The sequence below is a fragment of the Octopus bimaculoides genome, chromosome 1 (genome assembly GCF_046866305.1).
Source record: "Octopus bimaculoides isolate indiv1 chromosome 1, ASM4686630v1, whole genome shotgun sequence".
NCBI lineage: Eukaryota > Metazoa > Mollusca > Cephalopoda > Octopoda > Octopodidae > Octopus > Octopus bimaculoides.
In genome coordinates this window covers 24,421,575-24,433,704 of record NC_142928.1, presented here as the reverse complement: position 1 = coordinate 24,433,704, position 12,130 = coordinate 24,421,575, and positions in this window count along the sequence as shown.

Sequence of the window (12,130 nt, the reverse complement as noted above, 5' to 3'; positions counted from 1 at the left end):
CAGCCACTCCTGCGCATACATATATGTATGTTTTTGATTGTATTGTTTACTCTGCTGTTGCCTATTTCATATCTGTTATGTTATTTTCTATAGTTTTCCCGCTAGTGAGTACTATCGTGGACAAGGGAACAGGTTAACAGGCAATCAACAGTGTGATGTTCATTTGCTTCCTGTCGACAGCTCTGGTTTATGTTTGTAGCCAAAAGTCTTCGAATGGCCCAGATTACTTAGCTGTCAATAAGTAGCACAGTTTAAAAACGATTGTTTTATGCAGTGACAAAACTATAAAATTAACACGTGCTCAGATTAATTCCTGGTGTTCGTTAGTGAAGGTAATGCCAAGCCATTTCAGTTCACCACTGTTGAATATCTTCCCTTGAATCATTACACTAAGACTAGTTTTTCATTGGTGCTAAAAATAACTAACAAGGGCAGAGGTCACAGATAATGTTCATTACTATGACTACTATATTGTAACAGTGATTATGATAAGTTTCTACAATTATCGATTTTGTTCTTCGTCTTCTCATTATTGTTCATGTAAGTGTTGCAGTCGATTTTGCTCTTAATGCTGGGAAATTGTTCGAAATATTCCAAAGATTCGATTTTTCTTTCACCCCTCTTCCGAATTACTCCAACTATTGTCACCACCGTAGCCACATTGGAATAAATTTCTGCTGGCAAAGCAGAAACAAATAACAATTAACAAAATGTCATCCTGCTAAATGGAAAAGATATATATATATATATAACAATTAAGTTTTCCATCTATTTCATGATAAAATAGCAATAAAATAATCTCCAGTATATGTCAGATAAAACGAATTTTATCACAAGTCAAATAAAAGTTGCTTCAAGGCACGTCTTCACGCGATAAACTGAATGGCAACGCCATCAATAATGATGATTTCTAATATTGAAACTAGGTCGTGCATTTATTGGAGACGGATGTTATAGAATTAATTGACGATTCAGTATTTAACTGGTATTTATTTTATCGATCCCGGAAGGATGAAAGGAAAGCTGAATATTAAAGAAACAAAACAAAACAAAAATATATAATCGTTATCTTTTGCGAGTGATAACTTGTTCCATCTGCTTTCTTGTGATGGTGAGGCAATGAGCATAAAGTAAATAATCTCTTCTTGAATGACATGAATACATTCGGAAAGAATAAAGATCAAAAAGATGCTTTAACTACAAACAGTACATTGATATTACTGAGATATTGGAATAGAACTGGTATTAATAGTGTTGCTGTCATAACGAACATGTATGTGTGTGTGTATGTGTGTGTGCGTGTGTGTGTCATGCGTGCATGCATGCATTTATATATGTATATATGTATATATATATATATATATATATATATATATATACATATATTAATATGGAAATCATGAAATAGGTAAAGATGGAAATCATAAACTAGGTAAAGATATATGGTTATGAATACCTACATATGACAGACTCTGATGTAATATAAAGGAACATTGTAGAATACTTCAAAGAACTTTTAGGGTTTAAATCTGGACTAAACTTTAAAACGAAAACTCTAGCCATTAATATACAAGTCATGTCTCTTTTGAGAAATAGTTGAAGAATTGTAAAATAGAAAAAAAACTGAATATCAGATTAAGATGAGAATACTCGAAGAATTACGATATATGAATCATTATATCGTCAAAGCATGTAAAAAATAGAAGAATTTATTAGTTGTGAGAATGTATGAAAAAGGAAAAAATTAGTGCATCGTAGTGCATAAGTAATACTGCATAACCACTGTTGAAAGACATGGAAAGTAATATTTACGACTGAAAGATGTGTGATGCAATGAAAATCACAAGAGCTGACATGAAAATAAAACCCAGAGATGACTTGGTAAGAAACTAGAGGACATGGCCAATATTTAGTGAGCTGCGAGACTGTATTGATGTGGATAAAACATAATATGGGATCAAAAGCTGAGACTGAATAATACATCTTCGCAGAGTGGAACGGGAGATGAGAACATACTCTGTATTAAAAAATGTTACATTTTTAAAACTCTATAGCATATAAGGTATGCATGTAATATACTCCTATATAAAAACATTGTCAATTAGGTCAGAATAAATATAAGTGAAAACATGACAATGTCGCATATATCATACATTGGGAATTGTGAGCCAACGAGTGAACAACTAAGGGGTTACTTCACTTCTTAGAATCAGCATTTGTTAAATATCTCCCTTATATTATTCTGTCAAAGTTTTTTAAAAAAGTAGGAACACAATGATAATGTAGTTCTAGAAACATTTTATCTTACTCCACCTCCGCTTTTCATGCGGTCATTTATCTGTAGATCTAACAGAGGTTCAGTATGAACATATAGCGCATCAGCTTCACCAGTTTGAGAATGGTACGTTATTTTACGACCTCTAATCGTCTTCCAGCTAATTGTAAAACATTGATGTAGTAAGCGTGGATGTGTGGCAAGAAATTTGCTTCCCGGCTACAGTTCAGTCCCACTGTGTGGCACCTTGGCCTAGGTCTTCTACTATAGCCGCGGGCCGACAAAAGCCTTCTGAGTGGATTTGGTTGGCGGAAACTGAAAGAGGCCTCTCTCTCTCTCTCTCTCTCTCTCTCTCTCTCTCTCTCTCTCTCTCTCTCTCTCTCTCTCTCTCTCTCTCTCTCTCTCTCTCTCTCTTTATAATCTAGAATATAGCTGAAAACCTCAGAAATAAATGAAACAAATCTGGAAAACGAAGCACATCGAATATAAACAAAATAAAAAGGAACTTTATTAATAAATTCCAACCCAAGCGAAATAAACAATAATACTAATACTTAGAGGTACTATTTCTACTGCTACGACTACTACCACTAACAACAGCAATACTAAAACTGCTCACTGTGATGATAGCAGGAAAATACGAGCTCAGTCAAGAGAAAAGTCAGTAAAAATAATCTTATTTGGGGGTTTAAAGTTCTATTACCACAGCTATTCCTACCATCACCACTACCAACACCACCATTACCACCGTGCGTCCGTGTGCGTGCTTCGGTGTGCGTGCGTCCGTGTGCGTGCGTCCGTTTGTGTGTGTATTTTGTGTCTGCGTTTGTCTCCACCATTTCTTGACAATCGGTGTAGGTGTGTTTACGTACCCATATACTAGCAGTTCAGCAAAACGATAGAATAAGCACAAGGCTTTTAAAAAAAGTCCTGGGGTTAATTCGTTCGAGCAATGGCCACAGTCTAATGACTGAAACAAGAAAAAGATAAATCATAAAAGATAGCAGCTTCTAATGTGATCAATAAGGGGATTACAAAAAAGTGATCATGAAACGGTATCGTCACTGTCTCGTCACTGAACTAACAATATTCTCTTCAGTGACGACATAAATTGTTTATCAACGAGGAGAAAAGACAATACCAATAGTGATAGGATATCTTATGAACTCTAATAGGTTATACTTGGGAGATCTCAATTTTCTAGTGTTAATGACACATTTGGGATCAACTGCAAAATTACTGTCGATGGAAAGATTAAAATAAAACAGGTTTTAAAAGTGTCAAAAACTATTGCTTATCATATTTCAGTATTCTTATTTGTGCACAGCAAAGCATGAATTACTAAAACGCCCAGACACTCAGTATTGCCATGGACACAATCTTAAATTAGGTTTTTAAAATCTCTGCAGCAGACACAGAAGTGTCTTTTGCGAATCAGCGTTTGAAAGATTTTGTGAATAGACACAATTAAATTCGGTATCCAAGTGAGAACGAATGTTTGTAATAAACTATCAGTATGTTAGAAATTTAAGTGAAGTACTGCTAAATATTCAGTCATCATAAATACCGCGTATACGCGTGTGTGTGTGTGTGTATGTGTGTGTTTGTGTGTGTGTGTGTGTGTGTGTGTGTGTGTGTGTGTGTGTGTGTGTGTCATTATTCATTTTCATTTCAAGATTTCTTGCCAATAGAGAAAGAGCCGGTTTCTAACCTAGATCCAAAGCTCCTTCATTCGAATTTCAACATCAACTACAGAGTATTTTTGTCTGTCTGTCTGTCTTTTTGTATGTATGTATGTATGTATGTATGTATGTATGTATGTATGTATGTATGTGTGTGTTATGTCTCAAGCTACTGCTATCTAGCACCTTCGGATGAACTCTACTCAACCGCTACAGGACGGCTACTCAACTCCTTCTACCACGACCAGACTACCTCTTTTTATATATCTTGGGCGATCCTACTTCTTCGCTTGGGGGTGTCGACACAACAGTATATGTGCAGATTTGTATGTTTTGCCTTATGTATGTATTCTGATGCATATAGTTGCATGCGTGTATGTATGTATGTATGTATGTATGTATGTATGTATGTATGTATGTATGTATGTATGTAGTTCGTGTTATCCCAAGAAACAGTGGAAATCGTTATTAGAGTATCCACATAAATGGAGTCCAGACCGACCAATTTCTACTGGCATCGAGTCGTGTAAATTGTAATGATGAAGTCAAATCAAATGTTTTTTTCTCTTTCACAGCCATCAGACTTCGGCCATCCAGGGACACAAAAAATTTTAGTCGACCGAATTGACCCCAGTACCCTCCTTTGTTTTTAGTATGGTACTTATTACGTCGGTTTCTTTTGCCAAACCACTAAGTTACGGGTAAACACAGCAAGACTGGTTTTCAAGCGGTGACGGGGGACAAAGAAAGACAGATACACACACACACGCGCGCACACAGAGATATATAATGTATATGTGCATATATATATATATATATATATATATATATATATATATATATATATATATATGTATGTATGTATACACACACACGCACGCACATGTATATATACATATACTTTGGTTGCTCCGAGGGTATAATAAAACATAGTTGCTTAAGGCACCCCACATTGAGATTGAACACGGAACCATGTGGTTGAGAAGCAAACTTATTACCATGCAGCCACGTATAGTGATATTTTGAAATCATTTAATATGAACGTTTCAGTTTTGCATATTATATAATAGGAAATACATCCATTACGTTAACCTTCTTCAGTTAAAACATTTCAACTAAGGAAGTTTTTTTTTACGTAATGAATGCATTTCCTATTTTATATTACACAAACCTGAAATGTGCGTTATTAAATGAGTTCAAAATATCACCATCTGGTTTGAACTCGTTATTATGAATAAGGAGACAATATTGAGACCCGTCAAGTAATTCCATAGATGTTGAAAGCCACAAGTCATCAAGGTTTGCAGTAATGTCTTCGGCTCCGGTATGATATCACCTTCATAACAAATGGACAAAGCGCAAATTGAATACTGTACACATTTGCCTGGAATTGAACAGGCTCACACTCACACATTTCTACAGAAGAAATGCAGTCAACCAAATTGAAAAAGAAGAAAACGGAGCAAGTGTGAAGAAGGAAGAGGAGAAAATGACGAGGTGCGAAGGAGAAAACGAATAATGAGATAAAGAAGAAGAAAAGGAAAACGAATAACAAGAAAACGAAAGAACGACAAAAAAGTAGTAAAATGTAAACAAAAAAGAAAGACAGAAAGTAAAGAAGAAAAGGCTACAGTTTTGCTTTTCCTATTCAGCCAAGATTTAGGATGATGGAGAAAATGGAGGAAAGAACAAAGAACGAAGAAATGAGAAGAAAACAAGCGAAGATTAAAAGATGAGGAGAATGAAGGAGGTTGTAGCCATTACAGTAGTACAACTTCTAGTAGGGAACGACAAACCTCTTTTCTGAATGAAATTGTTCTCCATCTTTTTTTTTTCTTTTTTTTTCTGTTCTTCCCCCATTTCTCTCACCAAATGACGATCGATGTCCTGTTGCCGTTTGTTTTCCACTACATGGCTAATCTCATTTCACGCCATTTCTTGTTGTTGTCAACACTTCTAGAATGTCCCCCCCACACACACACCATTCCCCCTCTATCCATTTGCATTGACATCCTTGTAATTGTAATTGCTTTTTATTATTGTTGTGATTTATATTTGTAGTTTTTTTTTAATCAATCAAGTCGTAATAATGTTTGTTAGTCTTGACGAAAAAGCAGTCACTCACTCCCTTTCTCTCTTTCTCTTTCTCTGTCTTTCTTTTTCTTTCCCTCTCTTTCTTTCTTACATCCTTTCTCTTTCTCTCTCACGCTTTCTCTCTCTCTCTCTGTCTCTCGACCTCTCTATTTTTGTCTCCTTTTCTTTCTCTTTCTCTTTCTCTCTCTTTCGCCCTCTTTCTCTTCCTTTCTGTGTCCTACACCAATTAATTCATTGAGAGACATATTATTAATCATCAGATTAGAGATACAGCATAACAAAAGGAAAAAGTAAAGAAAAGCATAGAAAAGGAGATTAAGAGAGAAGGAAAGAGAGAGAACGAAAGAGAGGGTGGGAGAGAGAAAAGAAGAAGAGAGGAAGATTATAAAGAAAAGAGAGAGAGAGAAGAAAGTGGGAGAAACTGCTGATGTTTTGTTTTTGAGAATACCATCTTGACTGCATGAACTAATTACTCCTTCCACCTTAAATGAATCAACGCTATTTTCAGTTGTAATTAGTAAAAATAAATAATGATTCCTGACAAAGGTAGGTGTCTATGTCTTCGTCAGAATCTGTAAATTCCTTGCGGTATTTACTGCATGAGGGGGAGGGGTTAGCTACATAAACTCAGTAAGTGAACTGAGCCATATGATAAATAGAGATCGATAAAAATAGCCTAAGATGTGTGATCGATAAATTTGATTTAAATGCGGTGTTTTGAAAATTGTGCCTAACATGGCTGTAGCCCATTGTCTGGAACAATTAAAAGAAGAATAGTAAAAGGTAGGCATTGGTGTGGCTGTGTGGTAAGAAGTTTGTTTCCTAACCACATAGTACTGGGTTCAGTCCCACTGTGTGAAACCTCGATCAACTGTCTTCCATTATAGATAGCTTCGGGTCGACCAAATCTTTGTGAGTGGATTTAATAGCAGTAGACTGAAACTGAAAGCCCGTCGTGAAATATCTAGCTATATATAAATACACGCACGCACGCACACACACACACACACACACACACACACGCACACACACATACACACACATGTATATATATATATAAGAGAGAGATGTCAAAGGAATAAAGATATATATATATAAGAGAGTTGACAAAAGAATAAATGATTAGTTTTCATTAGCTTACATCTGTTTCTGCTATAAGATGCAAACGTCTCATAGTGGAGTGCCTGAATAACATCTTATAACTGCATCAGAGCCTTGAATTTCAAGTGGGAAATAATTACATTTGTACCTATATAGGGAACGCCATCAAAAATGAGAAAAGTCAGAACGATATGGCCAGATAACTGAAGAGATGGCGGCGTGGGTTTCCGCCCCGACATCCGAAACTCGGAGTTTTATCATGGCTACCGAATAATTGTCACATATTATTTACAGATATATATATATATATATACACACGAAAGGCTTCTTTCAGTTTCTGTCAACCAATTCCACTCACAAGGCTTTCTTTGATTAGACTGAGGCTATAACAGAAGGCACTTGCACAAGGTGCCGCGCAGTGGGACTAAACTTGAAACCACGTGGTTGGGAAACAAGCTTCTTACTACACAGGAACGCTTGCGCCAAATATTCAAATGTTTATCTGCTGAAAATCTGTATCTATACACTAAGTTTGCGTCGCTTGTTCTATATACGTATATGTGCATGCGAGTATGTGTATGTGTGTATGTGTGTATGTGTGATTCTCTGTGTGTGTGTATGTGTGATTGTGTGTGTATGTGTGTGATTCTCTGTGTGTGTGTGTGTGTGTTTTACTATGAAATGTAGCTGTAAACAATTGAGATGTAGGATAAATCCATATGTTTTCAGAAATAGAACAATATTTTACCCGAAGCTGCTTTAATGCGTAAATCTAAATTGACAATTGTAAACATGTCTTTTTTTTTTCTTTTTATCTTTTTTTGCTGATTTCATCATGGACTGAAAAAGAGTGAACGACCTAACTTGGATTAGAGATATAAATATTGATACACAGTTAGATAAAGATGCAGATATATTTGCTTATGTATTAGTTTATAAGTACCCAGAGGCGGAGTACGCCCACACGCAAACACCAACTCGCACAAACATGCACAGAAATATATACACGTGTCTGTCTATCTATCTATCTATCTATCTATCTATCTATCTATCTATCTATCTATCTATCTATCTGTCTGTCTGTCTCTCTCTCTCTCTCTCTCTCTCTCTCTCTCTCTCTCTATATATATATATATATATATATATATATATATATATATGTATGTGTGTGTGTGTGTGTGTGTGTATGTATATATATTCATAAATGCCTGTGTCTGTATTTTCCTATAATATATATATATATATATATATATATATATATATATATATATATATATATATATATATATATATATATATATATACATGTACATACATACATACATACACGAGGGTGTGCTGCAAGGTTCCTGGCTTTGTGTAAAAGATAATACACGAACATCAGTTAAGTAGGATTTTATTGCTTCTTCAGATTCACACACTTATTGCAGAGTTCCTTTTTCAAAGCCCGGTAAAAGAACAAGGAAGTTGAGGCTTTCAGCCAGGCCTTTCGAAATACCCTTAAGCAAGAACATTTTCAGCACCCACTCCTACATATACATGTGTCAAATGTAGAATACGACTACATACATGATTTTAGTTTCTTAATCGTCCAGCTCAGGTGCTACTCTTATGTTGAAAGACCACCTCTGCAAATTACTACTGTTTCTATTAGACACACGTTTTGTAAATAGCTTTTGAGGAATCACTGAGTTTGATGCCGCTGCACTTAATTATATCTTTTGTCATGACTTTGGTTCATATTGGATGACAAACAGAAGAGTATCTTCACATTTCTTTAATATCATTTGCAAACACTCCATTTACTTGGTAAAATATCGAAAACCTGTGAACCCAAAACTGACAGCATGTGGTTTTGACTTCTGCTAGGAAAGGTAGATCCATGACTATGCAATAGCAAGTAATTCATGGGAATAGTCTACCTCTGAACACCGAAATTTGACACACTTCTAGAGTCTTTCATATATATATATATATATATATATATATATATATATATATATATATTACATCACTGTATGTCCGAGGAATGAGGTCTTTGTGATTTCAATGTCTTCCAGTAGCTCTGCTGTTGCATAGAGTCTTTTGTTTCACGTAACAACATTAGATTGCTTCTAAATCCGCTATTAATTTAATCATTTCGTGACTATTGTTGTATGTAGAAGTCCATATGGAAGATGTACTCTACAAGAACAACAATCTTCTGTGCTTTCTATTGAATGATAGAATCTATCGTGCCACCTTAGTACTGTGTCCTGTAGTAACTTGGTGCATGAGGAAAAAAGTTTCATTGCAAAAATATTAGTTTGCTAACGATACAGTGCAGACCATTACCTGACAAAAAAGACAAAATTATACCAAGTGCCCAAGCAGTTCCTTTGTTAACTGCTCGGACATTGTGTTTTCATAATTCTAACATGATGTTAAATATGGAACGGCTCCTGAGTGTGTGTATCGGCAATCAAGCAGGACGTAATTTGCCGAAAAACACAACGCCAATCAAACGAAATTTCAAAGCTGATATGACGATTTACAAAAGCGAAGGTACAATTTCTCATGTAAAATGGTTTATTTCTTGTAACGATTAATTTGACAATTGTAAGAGGCGCCTTAATTCACCTGTGAAGCTTTCAGCGTTGATACAAAAGGTGCTAATAATTATTTGAGAAACTGATGAACGCGATAGGCAAATGAAGCTACACACCAGAAGACACAATTTTGAAAATACTGTATATTTCTGGAAGCACACTCATGCTGGGTCTTCTTTTTTTTCTAGTGATGAGAATATCGTCAACAGGATTTGCTGATTATAAACATCGCTCTGGGGGGAAAATCTGTAATGTGTAATTAAAGCACCTACTTGTGTATCACACCTAAAAATCTAAGGACTTTCACAGTCTATATTGAGTTTAATCTGCTTGTGATTCGGCGTTCAAGTAAGAAGACTTGGGTGAGTGAAAATCGTTTTCAAGTCTGATTTACGAAAGTACCAAACTTAATAGTTCCAATCAAGTATTGCTCCTCTTAGACAATGTACCAAACTATCAAGTAACCTCAAATTATTTTTCTGATAACGTGCACGTCAAGTCAACTATCTTGTCCCAAACACGGCTTTGCTCCACAGAATGGATCTTCAAGGCATGTTATCTGAGAATGTTGGAACTACTCAAAAACAGTTGATGGGAGAAACACATCAACAGTTGAAGATTATTGAGATAAAAGTTCAACATTATGAGTGCACAGAATGATGCGAAGCCCTCAGCTATGAAAGGTTGTTTTGAAACACAAATGACCAGATAGTACCTGACATCATACGTATATATATATATATATATATATATATATATATATATATATATATATATATATATATATATATATACATATATATATATATATATATATATATATATATATATATATATATATATATATATATATATATATATATATTAATTCTTATATTCGATTAACTACACAGAAATTCAACCTTTTTCTGTGACGAGTAGATGTATTACCTAATAATGATTATCAATTTTAGATTTCATTTCGAAGTCTAATACATTCATGAAACGATCGTAAGATATTTTAAATAATCATACTTTATATATCTATCTATCTATCTATCTATCTATCTATCTATCTATCTATCTATCTATCTATCTATTAATGCAATATTATTTTAGCCGTATATCTTTTGTAATAATTTTTTGAAGTAATTTTTCCTGCCTTTACTTTATAATATATATATATGTGTGTGTGTGTGTGTGTGTGTGTGTGTGTGTGTGTGTGTGTATGTGTGTGTGTGTGTGTGTGTGTGAGTGTGTGTGTGTGTGTGTATGGGTATCTTTTATCTCTTTCATGTTTTAGATATGTCGTAGTATCGCCTTGAAGAATTTTGGTCGAACGAATCTACGCCAGTACCTATTATTACTTTCTAAGCTTGGTACTGATTCTATTAGTCTCCTTTCCCGACGTGAACTTAAACACACCAATACAGGTTTCCAACTAGTGACGAGGAAGAAATAATGATACAAAAACACACACACGCAAGTGTATGTATGTACGTATAAGTGTGTATATGTCCGTGTGTGTGTATGTGTGTGTGCGCGTGTGTGTACGACGGGCTTCTTTCTGTTTCCGTCTACCAAATCCACTTACGAGACTTTGGTCAGCTCAAGGCTATAGCAGAAGACATTTGCCCAAGACTGAACCTGGAATCATGTGACTGGGAAGCAAACTTCTTACTACACAGCCACGAGTCACACCCATATATATATATATATATATATATATATTAAAGATAAATAAAAATGAAAATGCTACTTTAAAAAAAAAATTGGGGGTGTTTTAATTAATTTACATTACATGTTTCGTTTTTTGTGAAAAACCTTATCAAATATTAGTATAAAATATGAGAAGAGGAGAGGGCTATTAATAAAATAAAATTGAAATCAAAATTAAGAATGACACTCATAGTTTACTGTTATTTCCTGCAAGCGCACGTGGTCCTTTCGTTCCGTTGTGAAGGCATGGTAATTCCAACTCGCTGTGATAGTAGATTACTACTATCTGTTATATATATATATATATATATGAAAGAAGGCTTGAAAATGCAATTTTAAAGATGTTTATTCACTTGACCGGTTTCACATTTTTAGAAAAAAGATTAAAAAGCGAAACCGGTCAAGTGAATAGACATCTTTAAAATTGTATTTTCAAACCTTCTTCCATATATATTTCCACTCGTCCAGTATCTTACAACTTTACTTTGTTTTATATATATAAGACAAAGTAAAGTTCTTTTCTGCTATTTTGGTGATGATTTTTTTGAGTTAGCATACCAATTATTTTTGTTGGTAGTTAATTTATAATATATTGATATACATATATATATATATATATATATATATGTATATATATATATATATATATATATATATATATATATATATATATATATATATATATGTATATA